General features: G+C 40.6%; 1 long non-coding RNA gene across 1 annotated transcript in view; it reads left to right on the top strand.

Moving 5' to 3' along the window:
* LOC125639876 (uncharacterized) overlaps nt 1-9,231 on the top strand; it is a 39,127-nt gene extending 29,896 nt beyond the window's left edge. Inside the window, exons 2-4 of the long non-coding RNA XR_007357622.2 lie at nt 5,817-6,020; nt 6,719-6,901; nt 8,169-9,231. This is a non-coding gene — a long non-coding RNA (uncharacterized LOC125639876). The remainder of the gene's footprint in view (nt 1-5,816; nt 6,021-6,718; nt 6,902-8,168) is intronic.
* The last annotated feature ends 5,667 nt before the right edge of the window (nt 9,232-14,898 follow it).

Genomic DNA, 14,898 nt, shown 5'->3' on the forward strand with positions numbered 1-14,898 from the left:
GAGTACAAGCCAGTTACTAATATTTTTACTCATGTTGGATAGTACCTTACTCAGAGTTGTCCCATTGAAACCAGTGGATCTAAGTGAACAGTAAGGTAAAGCATAAGTAACGGTTACAGAATCTAGATGGTTAAGGACGATTCTGACCCTGCCTCTAATAGTCATTTGAAAAAAATTCACCCTGAAATTTCACATGCTCACTCTTAGACTAAAGAATGTATGTGGGCTCGCTGACTGATCTTAGGTTAGCAAGTGGTTGTTAGTTATGGAACTTAGGGGAAAAATATTTTTTTCTTTAGAAAATTGTTTTAACAATATTTTTCTTTCTTATAATATAACTTAGGTGGTTTATTGAAAAATCTCTATACCTGTCTTGCGTATCAGCCCAGTAAGAGAATTAGCACACATTTACTGTTCTGGTGTCTCTAACTTTTTAGGACTAAATTGAAGATTTACAGTCTGCCTTGAGTAAGAGGCAGTGTGCAGTTGTACCACCACGTGAGCAAACCAGAGAATGAATTGTTAGAGTCCATTGCTTCCTCCCTTTTTATGGGGAGTAACTCCTTTTCTTGTAACCACTTGCTCAATACTCTCCCTCTGAGCAAGTGTGTTTACAGAGGCAGGGACTGGGAAGAGCTGTAGACAGAAGGGCTAGGGCTTCTTCCACTCCTTGCCCATCTCTGCCCACTTGCTCACGAGAGGCAGTATTGGGCAACTAGCTCATCCCCATGCCTGAAGTCACAGTCTGAACAGATCTGAGTAGGGGACTAAGAGGGAAGTTATCTTATTTCCCCTTACTCAGATGTATAGGGGTTTAAGGTCTGTGACAATCTAGACCTTACTTATTTTAATAAATTCTCTATGTATATTTGACATATGAGGAAGTTATAAGGTGCATATCATGTTTACTGTGTAGAGATTGACTAATTTCTAAATCTCTCTAATTTATCAAAGGTGTCTCACTGGGGGCTTGGGCAACTACTAGGAGCAGATAGCATCTTTGCTGGCCCTCTTCACAGGGACTAGGTTCCTTTAAAGTGGGAATGGTAAGAATGTAGATGTTAGGCAAATTAAAAGCTGGGAATGGAGTCAAATAGTAGAAGAGTTTAGACTATCTGGCAAATTTTGGCATATAAAACAATTAGGAAGAGAGTAGAATATTCTTTTATTCCAGTGAGTAGTGTTTTGTCTTCTGGAGTCAAGTGATAAAATTATACAGAGTAAGGGATAAACCTCCTCACTCCCACAATCCCATACCACTCTGCAAATGGTGGATAAAGATCTTGTGGCCATTATTTATATGTTTTGGGTAAGGGCTGAGGATTGCAGGGTAGAACTTCCATAGCAATCTCATAGACTCCTCTGCAAAGTCAATCATTTTCAGAGTGCTGGAAGTGCTGACATTTTTTCCTGCTGGATCAATGCCATGTATGCAATAACTATAATATTTGCATACTAGATAGACCTCAATTTAATCAATATCTTAGTTGGTCAGAGCTCCAGCAACTTGCAATTACAACTGAGCCATACATTTAAACATAGATATGTCACAGGAAACAAGGGACAAGTATTTTATATTTCTATGGTGCTGAAACTTCTGCCAAGGAGTGGCAAGATGACATATTTGTCCCATACCTAAACTGAGCTAATCTCCAAATTGTTTCCTCTCCATAATGCTGACATCTTTTAAATAACACATTATCAGACTGAAATTATGTTGTGAATGATGCCTTAGTGCAATATATCATCTCAGAGAAATATACTTAGGATACATTATTCGAAAAATATTTTCGAATTTTTCTCAGGGGCTGAAAGAGTCAGAACCCAAATCAAAATAATTATAGGATAAAGGTTGCCTTTCAGAGCTTGGCCAACATACTGTCAGGCTGCATCTGGAATTAGCTGGACATGCTTCCGGACCAATTGCTGTAACAGAAAAGAAACCTTCTGTTTGGACTAGATAGCTCAGGTAATTAGTACCAAGCGCTTTTAGCATCTAGGTTGTAGTAGGTTCAAATCCAGTCCAAGGTTAATCATGATGCTGCCATTTGCAGGCTGTTTGATATCTGTGGAATGAATTTGGTAGTCTCACTCGAGTTCCTAATACACAGTCATCCCGTAACAAAAAAGGACCTGTTTTGAAATTGAAGGGAAATTTTGTTTTTAGTCTTGACAGAGGAAGTCAAAGATTGAAAGAGTTCTCTCACACCTATAGATGGATTTTCTGTAGTGGAAAGCTGAGGTACATTGTGAAGGGTGAGCAGAAAGGCTTTCACTGCCTATTCTGTGGGGAAGGGCATATCAGGGTTATGGCAAAATATGATCATGTGACTGTTCAGGTTTGCATGTCTTTTTTTCTGATTTTTGAGGAATAGATCCTTACAGAAATGTACACACATTTTCTACAAAAGTTTTGTTTTCTTTAAAAATAATCTGCAGGTCAGCCAGCCCCATTTTCCCCATGTGGTGGGGTTCCCCTGAGGTTCTAGAAGAGGGGACAGATTATCCAGTGGTTATAGTACCAGCCTGGGACTTAGAAGACCCAGGTTTAATTCCCTGATCTGATGCAGACTTCCTATGTGACCTCAGATAAGTCACTTGGCCCTAGATCCTCAAATATATTTAGGCACCCAACTCCCATTGCGATAGCTTTGAGGATCTGGGCCTTAGTCTCTTTGTCGAAGTACCCCATCTGTAAAATGGGTTAATAGTACTGCCCTACCTCACAGGGATGTGATGATGATAAATGCATTAAAGATTGTGAGGTGCTCAGGTACTACAGTAATGGGGGCCATGTAAGTACCTAAGATACCTAGATAAAATAAGTGGCCGCTTTTCTGTTCAGGAGCAGTGTTTAAACTCTGTATCTGCCAATCACAAGGTACAATAGAGTCCATTTACAGAGACACACATGAAGACATAAAAAATATTCTAAGTAATTTTGTAGGTATTAAGTAGCAATGCCATTGCTCAGGTCTGTCTAGTATTATTTTAAGCAGAATATCTGAAATAGGGAATGGTTGTGTAAAAGCTGTTTTGCATTTATGGCCCTTGATTTTTTTTAAAATGAGTGCAGGTGAAGAGGGGGTATAGAATAAGTTCAAAAACTGCTCCTGGCTCTCTCAGAATATAGCATATAGCTCCCAGGGTATGTCGGGTTGCGTTCTTGAAAAGGGCAATGGATAACAAAACGACAGATACCGGGGACGGATACCCTCCCCGCCTTTTCCCACCCAATTCCACCGCCTCCTCTGAGCACACCCTGTCTCCGCTTCTCCTCCTCCCTCCCAGTGCCTCCTGCATGCTGCTGAACAGCTGATCAGGGCGTGCAGGAGGCGCTGGGAGGGAGGAGGAATTGATCAGTTGCCCACGGGGCCGCTGGCAGACGGGAGGTGCTGCGGGGGAGAGGGAGGGCGCTGGCTGCCGACGACTGATATGTGGATCAGAACCGACATGAATCTGAACACATTCCCCTATTGATGAGCGACAGATATGCAAAACAACAGATAAGGGGGAGATGTATACTGGGAACCCCTTGTATACCATTCTTGTTTCTACTAAAAACCGAAAAATATGGGTTAATCTTATGATGTAGGAATGTAACTTGACTTTATATGTCCTACATGACTCTCTGAAAATGATCATGATAAAACCATGGCCTCATTTATTATATCAAAGTAAAGAAGTAATTTTTCCTAGGGGAAAAGAATGTCATCAGAATAAATGTACATAGGAAAGGTTAGCTGCTTGCCTGGCTGGGCCAGTATCCTTTTTTTTTTTCAAACTTGAAGTAAGGAATTCAAGCAGCTGAGGCACTGGAGCTTAGCACAAAAGCTATTTGGAAAGGGATTTTTCTCCTCTCTTACTTTTTCTATGTAATAACTGATGTCAATCAAAATAAATTAGCATACAAGTATAGAACCAGTGACTACAATAAGTGAAGTAATGTTAGTGCTTTCACAGGAGATGAGGAAATGAACTTTCCATAATATTGTTTGCCATTTCAGTTTTTTAGTTTCTTTTTATAGAGAGTGGGTTTATTCCCCTCTGGGAGACTGTGATAAGGAAATATTGCCCAAGGCACTCAGATCCATGGGAAAGAGACTTGGGGAGCAGTTTAGTATAATTAAAGCACAAATTTTCACTCAGTCCATCATTCTTTGTGGTCATGCTTCCCACATGTCAGCTGTATCACTGTACTGAGATTTCCAGAGTAGACTGCTACTTTTGAAATTATAATTACAATCTATGGTCAACCATCAAGGAGCCTGTAGTGTATGCCTCTCTTCCCTCAGACTAGGTGTCCTACTTTCACAGTACTCCCAGTCCCCTACCATCATGTGGACGAGCATTAGGCCTGAGACTGGATTCATATTTGCATCTCTGTATGGCAACAAAAAGTTGACTCTTATTGTTATGGTCACTTCTTACTTGACCTTAAGAGATAAGATGTTGATGTTGTATCTTACTTTATGATCCTCACTGTCGTGTTTGTGCTTTTTTTTTTTTTTTTTTGAGGTAACACACCATATTGATCCAACAGACTTGCGCTGAACTATGTCAAATTAAATTACTCAGATGCATTTATTTAAAAAAAAAAAAAAAAAAAGAGTTCACAAGAGATGCTGACCTATTTGACTCCTGGGTTGATTGGCAGAGCCTTCCAGAACTACAAAAGGCCTGCCCCCTCAGATGACGGAGGGACCACAGAGCCTAGAACTCAGATAGCCATGCACAAAGAATGCGAAACCAGGGACTGGGTGCAGGTCCTGGAGTTGTGTCATCGTTGTCCCCCTCTGCCCCCCCACCCCCAAAAAATCAGCAGCGAACCCCAGTATGAGAAATGCTGTATTGACCGCAATGGAGATTGATGTATTTTATTTTCATAGCAAGTACGGCATGGTTTGTGGCAATTTAAAGCATTCAGACTCCCTCCTCTCCCTCTGTTGTGTTCCATATCCACCTGGCACGCTTTGTCCCTATTTAGAGTGTAAACTAAAGTTTTGGCCTGTCTTATGTTTACAGAGCAGCCAGCCAAGTGAGGTCTTGATTCTGATTGGGGCTGCTGAGCACTACTGAAATAATAATGTCTCAACTGAACAACAGGAGCCAGCTATAAAGGCGAGAGGCCAGTTCCATCATCTTGGCCTTTCAATTTTGGTCTCTGCTACTTAATACCAGTTGTTTCAATAGTATTGTCTCCTTACCTATGCTTTGCTGTCCTGAAGATTCACCTTGCTTTGAGGATAATGATACATCATTCAGAAAGATATATATATATATATATTTTTCTTTGCAAGGCTTGACGTATGGATGAACAGAATGACATACTTTCTTTCTGGTAATAGGTATTCCTGTGCTGAAGTACAGCTGGCTGAACAAAGATATCTGAGGAACAAAAAACCCCAAATAATTTTGATATGAGGCATGAAATAGAATCCTGCTAATCACTAAATGGCATAATAGTTTAAGGTTTTGTGAAATGAGGAAACCAAAATATCTAGTTGTCATTATTTGTCCAAGCATTGTTACTGAATTGCTGGAAGGTCTGTATATTCCAGTGGTTCTCAAACTTATTTGATCCTGCCCCCCTTCTTTGTGTCTGAAGTAGGTTATATCCCCTCCTCCCGCCACACAAGTACATATATTGATTTTAAAACCTGCAGTTCACTAAATATTACAACCAGTAAGGCATTGATTTAAACAGATCCAATTTAAGTATATAGTAATGTAAATTTTAAGTGAGATACTGCTTAATTGCATCACACTGTTAATAGTGGGATGGGTGTGTCTGTTTTTTTCTTTTTTTGGAGCAGAGCAATTCCCTTCTGGGTTGGATGCTTGAGACAGCTATCTCGAGATCCCCGTCCACCTTCAATTAAATGTGCACACTGTGTCATAGCAAACGGATTAATGTACAGATGGCAATGACTTTGTATAATGCTATACAAGCTTAACAGAAATCCATCAAAATGCACAGCGCCATCTGATGACCTGATATGTCTGGAGGAATCAGTTTTGTAAGTTATTCATTGCTGTGGATAAAATATGGGCAGTAAGTTGTTGTTGGTTGGTTGTTCCCCCCCCCAAATCTTCTCAAGCCCCCCCGAATACATTCTGCGCCCCCCAGTTTGAGAACCCCTGAACCTCTGATGTATTCTACATGCTCATAGGTTTTGATGAGATTTTAGTCTTTACATATCATTTCTGCGATGTATGACAAGAAAATGAAAATTATTCAAGAGCTCCCACCTCCATTTTCTATCCAAGATTATCTTGTATGGTAGAAAAAAGGTCAGTTAAGACCAAGGCTTTTGCCTTTCTGGGAAATATTTTTTTCTGCAGACCCAAGGAGTTCTGACAAACGTTACACTCAAATGTATTTTAGATTTTAAAAAGTCATAAGTCTCGAACAGTTTATTCCACAGTAAACTGTTTAATTAGCTGTGTGCCAAATGTGGCAGCACTTTAGACTAAATTGTTACTTTTCCCTAAAGAGATATAATAATATAAACATATTGTATTCATTAATTTGCAAATATACCTGCTTAAGTAAGTTATAAATAGAGAACAGATTTTGAATGGGGATGTTAAATTCAAATAAATAACAGGAAATCTCAAAATATCCCTAGTAACACACATGCATTTGTGGAAAGAGTACGATTGTGCATGTCTATTCTTTCTTACTAATGAGTTTCTTTCACTTTTTCTATTTTAGAAGCCATCAAGCCTTAGAAAAAGAGGTCACTTGGAAACATTTTAAATGAGTGGGAAGCCATCACAACAGAAATTCTTCGAAGAATCAGTCGCTAAGGAATGTAGTCACTTCAGTGCATTCAACTACCATGAATATTCTCAACTAGCTGCAGTAAAATTCAATCATACAACTCCTATTAACCTAGTAAGTGACTGAAGGAGTGCACAAACCACACACTGGAAATGAATGGGTTAAAGAGCTACTCTGGGCGCAGGTAGACATGCCCCACTGTACTTGCACAGGCTAGAGGAGCTCAAAAAGGGGAGCTCAGTGGAGGAGAGCTGACCTATACTCTGAGCTCCTGCTGCCTGAGGCCTGGCTATATTGACCTGACCAAGCCTACAAAAAAGGGGCTTGTGATTCTGTAGATTTCAGAGATTCATTTTTTGTTTAGTTCTTTTTTACCCACGGGATAAAGAGGGGACTGGTAGGAAGCGATCCAGGGACACAGCCATATAGCACCTGAGGGTGCAGGACTTAGCTGCCTACCATTGCACCCTGGATTGGAGCCTGGTGGAGAGGGTGAGCCCAGGCTTTTCTACCAACCTCTAAAGAGGTACAAATATGGAAGTCAATCCTTTAATGGGGAATTGGGTGAGGGGATGTCAAGGTTCCTCCCCCACTCTGAACTCTAGGGTACAGATGTGGGGACCTGCATGAAAACCTCCTAAGCTTACTTTTACCAGCTTAGGTTAAAACTTCCACAAGGTACAAATTAATTTTATCCTTTTGTCCTTGGAATATCCACTGCCACCACCAAACTCTAACTAACTGGGTTTACTGGGAAACGTAGTTTGGACACGTCTTTCCCCCGAAAATCCTCCCAACCCTTGCACCCCACTTCCTGGGAAAGGTTTGGTAAAAATCTTCACCAATTTGCATAGGTGACCACAGACCCAAACCCTTGGATCTGAGAACAATGAAAAAGCATTCAGTTTTCTTACAAGAAGACTTTTAATAGAAATAGAAGTAAAGGAATCACCTCTGTAAAATCAGGATGCTAGATACCTTACAGGGTAATTAGATTCAAAACATTGAGAATCCCTCTAGGCAAAACCTTAAGTTACAAAAAAGACACACAGACAGAAATAGTCATTCTATTCAGCACAATTCTTTTCTCAGCCATTTAAAGAAATCATAATCTAACACATACCTAGCTAGATTACTTACTAAAGTTCTAAGACTCCATTCCTGGTCTATCCCCGGCAAAAGCAGCATACCGACAGACACAGACCCTTTGTTTCTCTCCCTCCTCCCAGCTTTTGAAAGTATCTTTTCTCCTCATTGGTCATTTTGGTCAGGTGCCAGCAAAGTTACCTTTAGCTTCTTAACCCTTTACAGGTGAGAGGATTTTTCCTCTGGCCAGGAGGGATTTTAAAGGGGTTTACCCTTCCCTTTATATTTATGACAGGGGAAGATCCTGAAAATACAAGGGTGTGAACCATGACACCCTGACCCAAGGAAGAAGCCCTGATTCCCTTGCTTAATCCTGAAGACTTCCCAATATTGGACTCCGTATATATACCCTGCAAGGGGAGGACTTGAAAACGTCACCTGGCCAGAAGGCTGATTCACGAATGGGATTTTCCTAGAACGGACTAAGCAAGGGTGTGATTGAATGTAATAGTCCCATTGACTTTCATAACCTTGCTCTATCTAGGTTTGTATCAGGTCACCTTTCACCATGGTATCTGTGGATGTGTTGGGTAGAAAAAGTTCAGTTTATTAAGTGTACATAGCTGCCATTTTGGATTGGTAAAAGGACAGCCAGTCCTCGATCTTGGCACCCCTTCTCCTTCAGCTCTTGGCACTCTTTTTCAAGTTTGGTGCCAAAGCAGAGGGAAAGGCAGGAAAGATAGTGAAATCTGCCTAGCAACAGGGAACGTATGTAAGGGTGTGTTCAAACTCTGAGGGGGGGTTCTTTCTGTGTCTCTGGATGCTGTGAAAGCAGGTTATCCCAGTGAGGCATAGAATCCCTCCCACAGCACTGGCCTTGCTGGGAGCTAGAGCTCTGAGGGAATAAGACTTAGGTGGACCAGTAACACCTAATAAGGTTCCTTTGGACTTACCCTCACTCACCTATTAAACCACCACACAGTGTAGTGTCTGCATTCAGCACACAGGACATCGAGGTCAAGAGTAGAAGTCAGAAGACATCCTACCAAAGATGTACTTACCTGTCGCAGAGTTTCCTGAACTCCGATTCCTGTTGTGATCCTAATCCTTCCATGAGGTCCTGGTTCCCATCTGTGTTCCTGTTCTCCTGGCTAGTGTCTGCAAGACATGGTATAGTCCTTCTCTGTCATTTTTGTAAACCCCACTCTGTAAGGGTTTGGGCTCTGGGGTTCATCCCCCCATTATACCATTTGTGTTAACAACCGAGCAGTTATTCTTTGTGTTATCTTAGTTGTAGGGAGTCCTAGTTTTGTTTTTGTGTATCTCAATAAACACCATTTTATTATTTGCAACCTTAACCTGCCTGTTTCTTAACTACACTAAAACACTGATAGATGTGGAGGAGGGTAGAGTACTGCAGCTAGCCCATCTTCTGTGAAATAAAACCTAGTCTTAACTGTCTCGGGCTAACAGATGGGATAAAATTCAGGTTTTTAAAAACACTCTCCTAGTCCAGGAGGAGAGAGAGAGACTAACTGGGCTGAAAAATTACTTCCCACCCTGTGCCTACTAAAACATAAGCTATTCGAAGAAGAGTGGGAATCTGCCACTCTAATTTGGGCAAACTCTGTACAATGATATTGAGGTGGAAGGGGGGTGGAGAGGCCCTCCAGCCACAGCTTGGTATCTCCACACCCTCTTTGAGGTGTGGATTTTTATTTTAAACATTCCTGCTCCTTAGACTAGGGAGGGAGTGCTCGGTCTCCCCTCATGGTACACTCAGCTTGAGTTCATTTTTAAGTAATTTCTGCTAGCTATGTGAAGCCAGCATGGTTGATGGGCAGGGCTAGAAGAGAAGGCCCTGGAGTTTGGAAAGCCAAGGTGAGAATTTACGGGAGTTACTATCCACTCCTGAACAACTTTTTGGAGGTTGAAGAGACTCTTACCCTTCTAGCCAATAGCAGGGCTTTCAACACCTCTACATCCACAGGGTCTGCTATAGCATCTATCCGCCCACTACATCCCTAAGAAATGGCTTTAGCTAGTGGTTTTTCATAGTCACAAACTCACCCTGTTACTTTGCTGACTGGTTTGTGCTCACATGCTCGGAGTCTGACTGATTTCCATATGTGGGGTTAGGAAGGAATTTCCCCCCAGGTCAGATTAACAGTGATTTGAGGGGGGGGGGGCTACCTCTGCAACATGGGGCACAGGTCCCTTGCTGGAATCATCTGGGTATATCTCACTTAATCAGTTTCTTGCCATTGCAGGGACTTTGGTGCACTTTGGTTCCTCCAATTCTTCGCTTGATGCACACAATAGTTTCGCCTCCTTTGGGCTGTAATACTTTGGTTTTAACTTTGGTTGTTGGGGTTTAGTGTATGGGTCCTGGGCTATGTTGGTGGCCTGTGATATACAGGAGGTCAGACTACGTGATCTGATGGTCCATTCTGGCCTTAAACTCTGTCTGTATGACACTAGCCAGGGCCTTATACCATTCTCCACATCCCTGCACATTGCCGTGGAGGGTCCTTCCACAGACCATTGTTCTCTGGCGTGCAAGAGACGGGGGAAACATATATCTAGGAAAATCAATCTCCCACCTAACCAGAAACCATAGACAGCTATGGATATTTTTGATTTAGGGTACCCTAAAAGGCTTTAGGTTTAGGTACAAAACAACCTTAATAATAATTCAAGAAACTTGCCTCACCCTTGTTTGCCTGCTACTAGAAAAGTGACAATTTAAATACATACTTTAATTTATTAAAATAGCACAAACTGTACATTGAACTGTAGTTAAACTTGATTAACCAGGGTCTTTCCTAACAGCAATATTTCCACAAAATCCAGACATTCCATCTGCTATGCACTAAATGGTCTAATCTCTCTTTTATGCACGTTTAATAGACCTTTAAGTATTTTTGTAATTGTATTACTGCATCTGAAGAAGGTAATGGTGTTCTATGTATCGGTGTATCAGGCAACAACTGTGAAATATGTCACTTCCTGAAAAGTAACATCATATCACTGACTTGGTATATGAATTTATTCATGCACAAGTTGGGCCTCTAAATACGGAGTTGCAGTTTCAGTAATAATGAACATGTTCCAAGTACCAAAGGAATCAATACAAAGAGGAAATAAAAATGAATAAATGAGGAAATAAAATCAATTGATGTTACTGTAACTTATACAAAGAGCAAGGTTCAAAAGCCCAAGAGACCTGACCAATCAATTCCTAACACACACTCCCTTTACAGATAAAATATCTCAAAAGGAGAAAAATGGTGCTGATAAAATCTGGCGAACTCGTCTAATGAATAATCAAGTATCTTTATTTAATCTTAATATTCCAATATATCCTCTGAGATTGCTGAGTTATGCATCACTTTTTTTCAGTTGGTGGAAAAATAATACACTACAACTTTAAGGGATGTCATGGACCTTATCTACCTGCGTGCCACTCCAGAAACCATAATGTTTTCTGTCTCTACCATGTAGAGGGCAACCAGCCAGATAAATTAATTAAAAGATAAACCCTGTCCATTTGTTTGCACGTGCCAGCTTGAAAGTATTTTTCCCACATCTCCAACACATGGAATGTCTAGGTTCATGCTGCACTTCTAGGAACCATGTACAGCTGGTCACAAAACTCATAACAGTCAGCTAACTAGAAACCTTTATTAGAATTGTGGAATCACTAACATGAGGAAAGAGCCAAGTGGAAAATTAACTCCTAAATAGTAAAATGTTGCATAAACTGGAGCTTGAAAAATGTACAGGACACCTACTAGGCTAGAAGTAGATAGAAAAGTTATCAAGGCAGCACAGGTCTGGAACAAGTGAGATCCAGGGACAGCAGCATGGTGAGCAAACTATCACTCTCTTCCAGATGTGAATGTGGAAAGTTCCAGATTATTACTAGGTTGCTGTCCCTGGACCCTGTTAGGGCCTTCTCTTTTTATATAATCTCTGGCTCACAGATGCTGGATAAATTTGAAGATCCTGACTCACTTTGGCTGTTTGAAGTCGAATGAGCTCTCTTTCAGTTCTTCACCTTACTCCCCACCCCCAGAGCCTCCCTATTTCTGAGAGGTGAATAGATGGGCCTCTGTTACTACTCCTTCTGTCCAGTCTCTGTCTAGGTTGTTCTTCAGGAAGAACTCCAAGGCTTCCTTGTGCAGCTGCTGATCCTACATTTATATAGCACTTTTCACACAGAAGGATCCTGAAATACTTTTAGAGACTGAGCTGCAATAGAGTGGTCATTTCATCCACCTGTGTAAGGAATGGTGGTGTCTGCTTAACAGTACAGTGCTATACAAGTTTCAACTTCCATTCAAATGTTTTCGATGCAAGGGAAGGAGAACTCCTCAGGGATTGACTCAGTCATGGAAGATTTTCTGTACAAACAGAGCAGGGATTTCTCTCCATGCTGAAGGCCAGAAGAAAGGGATCTCTTTCCCATCTCCATTGTCATGATGGAAGAAAAACAAGATATTTTGCTCAGCGACAGCCAAATGCTGCAAGTCCAGTGTAAAAATAGGATTTATGATATAGGCTGTCCTTGTTTTGCCTGATCTAACACTAGAGCTGGCTAAGCAAGGAGAGTCCAGAATAAAACTCCTGCTCTGCAGCAAGGTTGAAGCTTATAGCTGGAAGCAACTCAGGAGAAATAGCTGGTTGACTTTTCTGACCCTTCTTCCCTGTCAGATGGGAGAAGAGCACAGTCAGCTGGGATGGGGTGTAACTTTAGAAAAATAAGTATTTCTTTGGAAAAAAAATGAATTTGTTCCTGTTCACTGCTGTTTATAAAGCTTGTTATTTTAAAAAACCTACTGTTATATTGTGTTTTTTACTTTGTAAACAAAGTGTCAATGTACTTATCGCTTCATTTGATTACTCATAACTGTCAAATGAACTCTAGTGCATAATCTTTATTTTTTTTAAATCTGTATTCATTTTTTTTCATGACAGAATGAACACTCTCCAGCCAAGCTATTCATCTAAGAGGAAATTAAATTCACATACCATTCATACGGATTGTATGTGAAACAGCTTCTTGGGTTTTTTTTTTCTTTCTAACATTCTGCATTCAGCACATAAAATCAGTTCCACTGAAAACAATACATTCAGATAAGTTCATGTTAAGTGGTTCATTGGGTTTACATTATTTAATACAACAGTATATAAAAATGGAAAAAAACATTTCTATTAGACTATTTTAAACTGTTGGACAGCTTCCCTTAAAAATCAGAGGCTTAATGAATGTGTTTTTTGAAAAAGGAAAAAAAATAGAACGAGATTCAGAAAATAAAATTACTGAGTCATCAGTTTGTGCCTGTATAATGACTAACACCAATAAAGCAACAGCTAGTGTGGTAGCTAGAAATAGCTGTATGGGAGAAGCTCTAGTGTGGGATCACTGAAAATATACAGTCTTGTAAGATTTAGAGAAGTCCTAGTAAACCCAGCATTGATGAAATGAGAGATTACTCAATACTAGTGCAAGCCAAGCAATGGTCAGCACTATGAATACAAAGATGCACTTTGGCCCTATTGTTTATTTTAATGGAATGTAGGCTAAAATACAATACATTTTCCCCTCTGCTAATGCTTCTTTCATAAGTCTTACTGTCACTCAACTGCAGTAGTTTTCTTCTTCTCTAGTCGCCTACAAATAAGAACTTAATTCTTGCAGTATTTACCCTAGGCTTCTTTGTAATTTTCTTCTCCTTTCCTTTTTTTTTACTTTACTTTGCACACAAGTATCATTTCTTTTTACACACATTGGTGTGTTGCCTGCAAATTGATCTGAAAAAGGAACCTCTAAAATATAAGCAAACTAGTGAGTGGGCAGGGTTTGAATCACCACATGCAACAGCTTACATTTCAAATGTGGACACATGGATTTTCCCTATTTTGATCAATAAGGGACTAGACGAGTCTTCATAGACTGATCACTTCCTATGGTCTTCAGCAGTGGACAGAATTTGTCATTTAATAACAGTGTGGGAGAACTATAGTACCTCAGCAATCTACTTCATGCTGAACACTGTGAAGCAGCCAATTTTGCCTTCCACAATGCTGCTGTTGTACACACTTGGATGCTGATTGCAAGTATTTTCTTAAGAGAATCATGTCTTAACATTAAGAAAATTACTCCTCTTCTAAAGCTTTCTTTTATGCTTTTATACTTCTGCTAGCTCTGTAGCAACAGGAGATAAGTGATAAATAGCATCATTCAATTCCATGGTGGCTGTCTGCTGGGTTTTTTTATTTATTAAACAAACAAACCAAAAAAAAAAAAATCAAACAACCACCTACAGCTTCTCAGCAAGAAGAAAAACTAAATGTCTTCCTGGAGATAAGAATCTCAGCCTATGTGAGAACAAAATGGCAAATTGCACCGCAGTGGAACCAGTGCAGTTCAGCTGCACAAAGGGGTAGGCTCTCAGGATTTGAGAAGGGCCAGTTATAAAGTATACAACCTCTGTGCATTGTGTAGTCCATTACCACACAGTCTTTCTGCAAGGCATTGCTTGGGTGTTAGCTCTGGAAAAGGGGTAGGGTATGACCTGAATATCTGCCACTTTGTGTGTTGTGTTAGGAATAAGTGATGTGGCAAGTAGGCAGAGTTGTGGGAAAGAGATCTTCATTAAGTATGCTAAGTGGCAAGTGTTGCAAGCTGTGCTTTTAGAGATTGATGCGTAAGCAACCTGGGCCCAGCTTGCATTCCTGAGACCCTCAAACCACTCTAAATCCTGCTGGAGATTTGACCCTCTTTCCCCAGTTCTACTCATCATAATAAAGTGTGGATCTTTGTTGCTTCCGTGTTGGGGACAGATAAGGGCAGTAAACAGCTGCTTCAGCCAACAGGGTGAAGTAGCTTTTGTAGTTGCTGTGTAGGAGAGAGTGGAGAGAAAAATTTCTCTTACCCATGGTGGTGCACCCCCTTGCATCTGCCCACTATTCAGTCCAGCTACTCAAGTTGGATGCTAGCATGAGAATTTGACCCAGGG

This window comes from Caretta caretta, chromosome 7 (genome assembly GCF_965140235.1).
Source record: "Caretta caretta isolate rCarCar2 chromosome 7, rCarCar1.hap1, whole genome shotgun sequence".
NCBI lineage: Eukaryota > Metazoa > Chordata > Testudines > Cheloniidae > Caretta > Caretta caretta.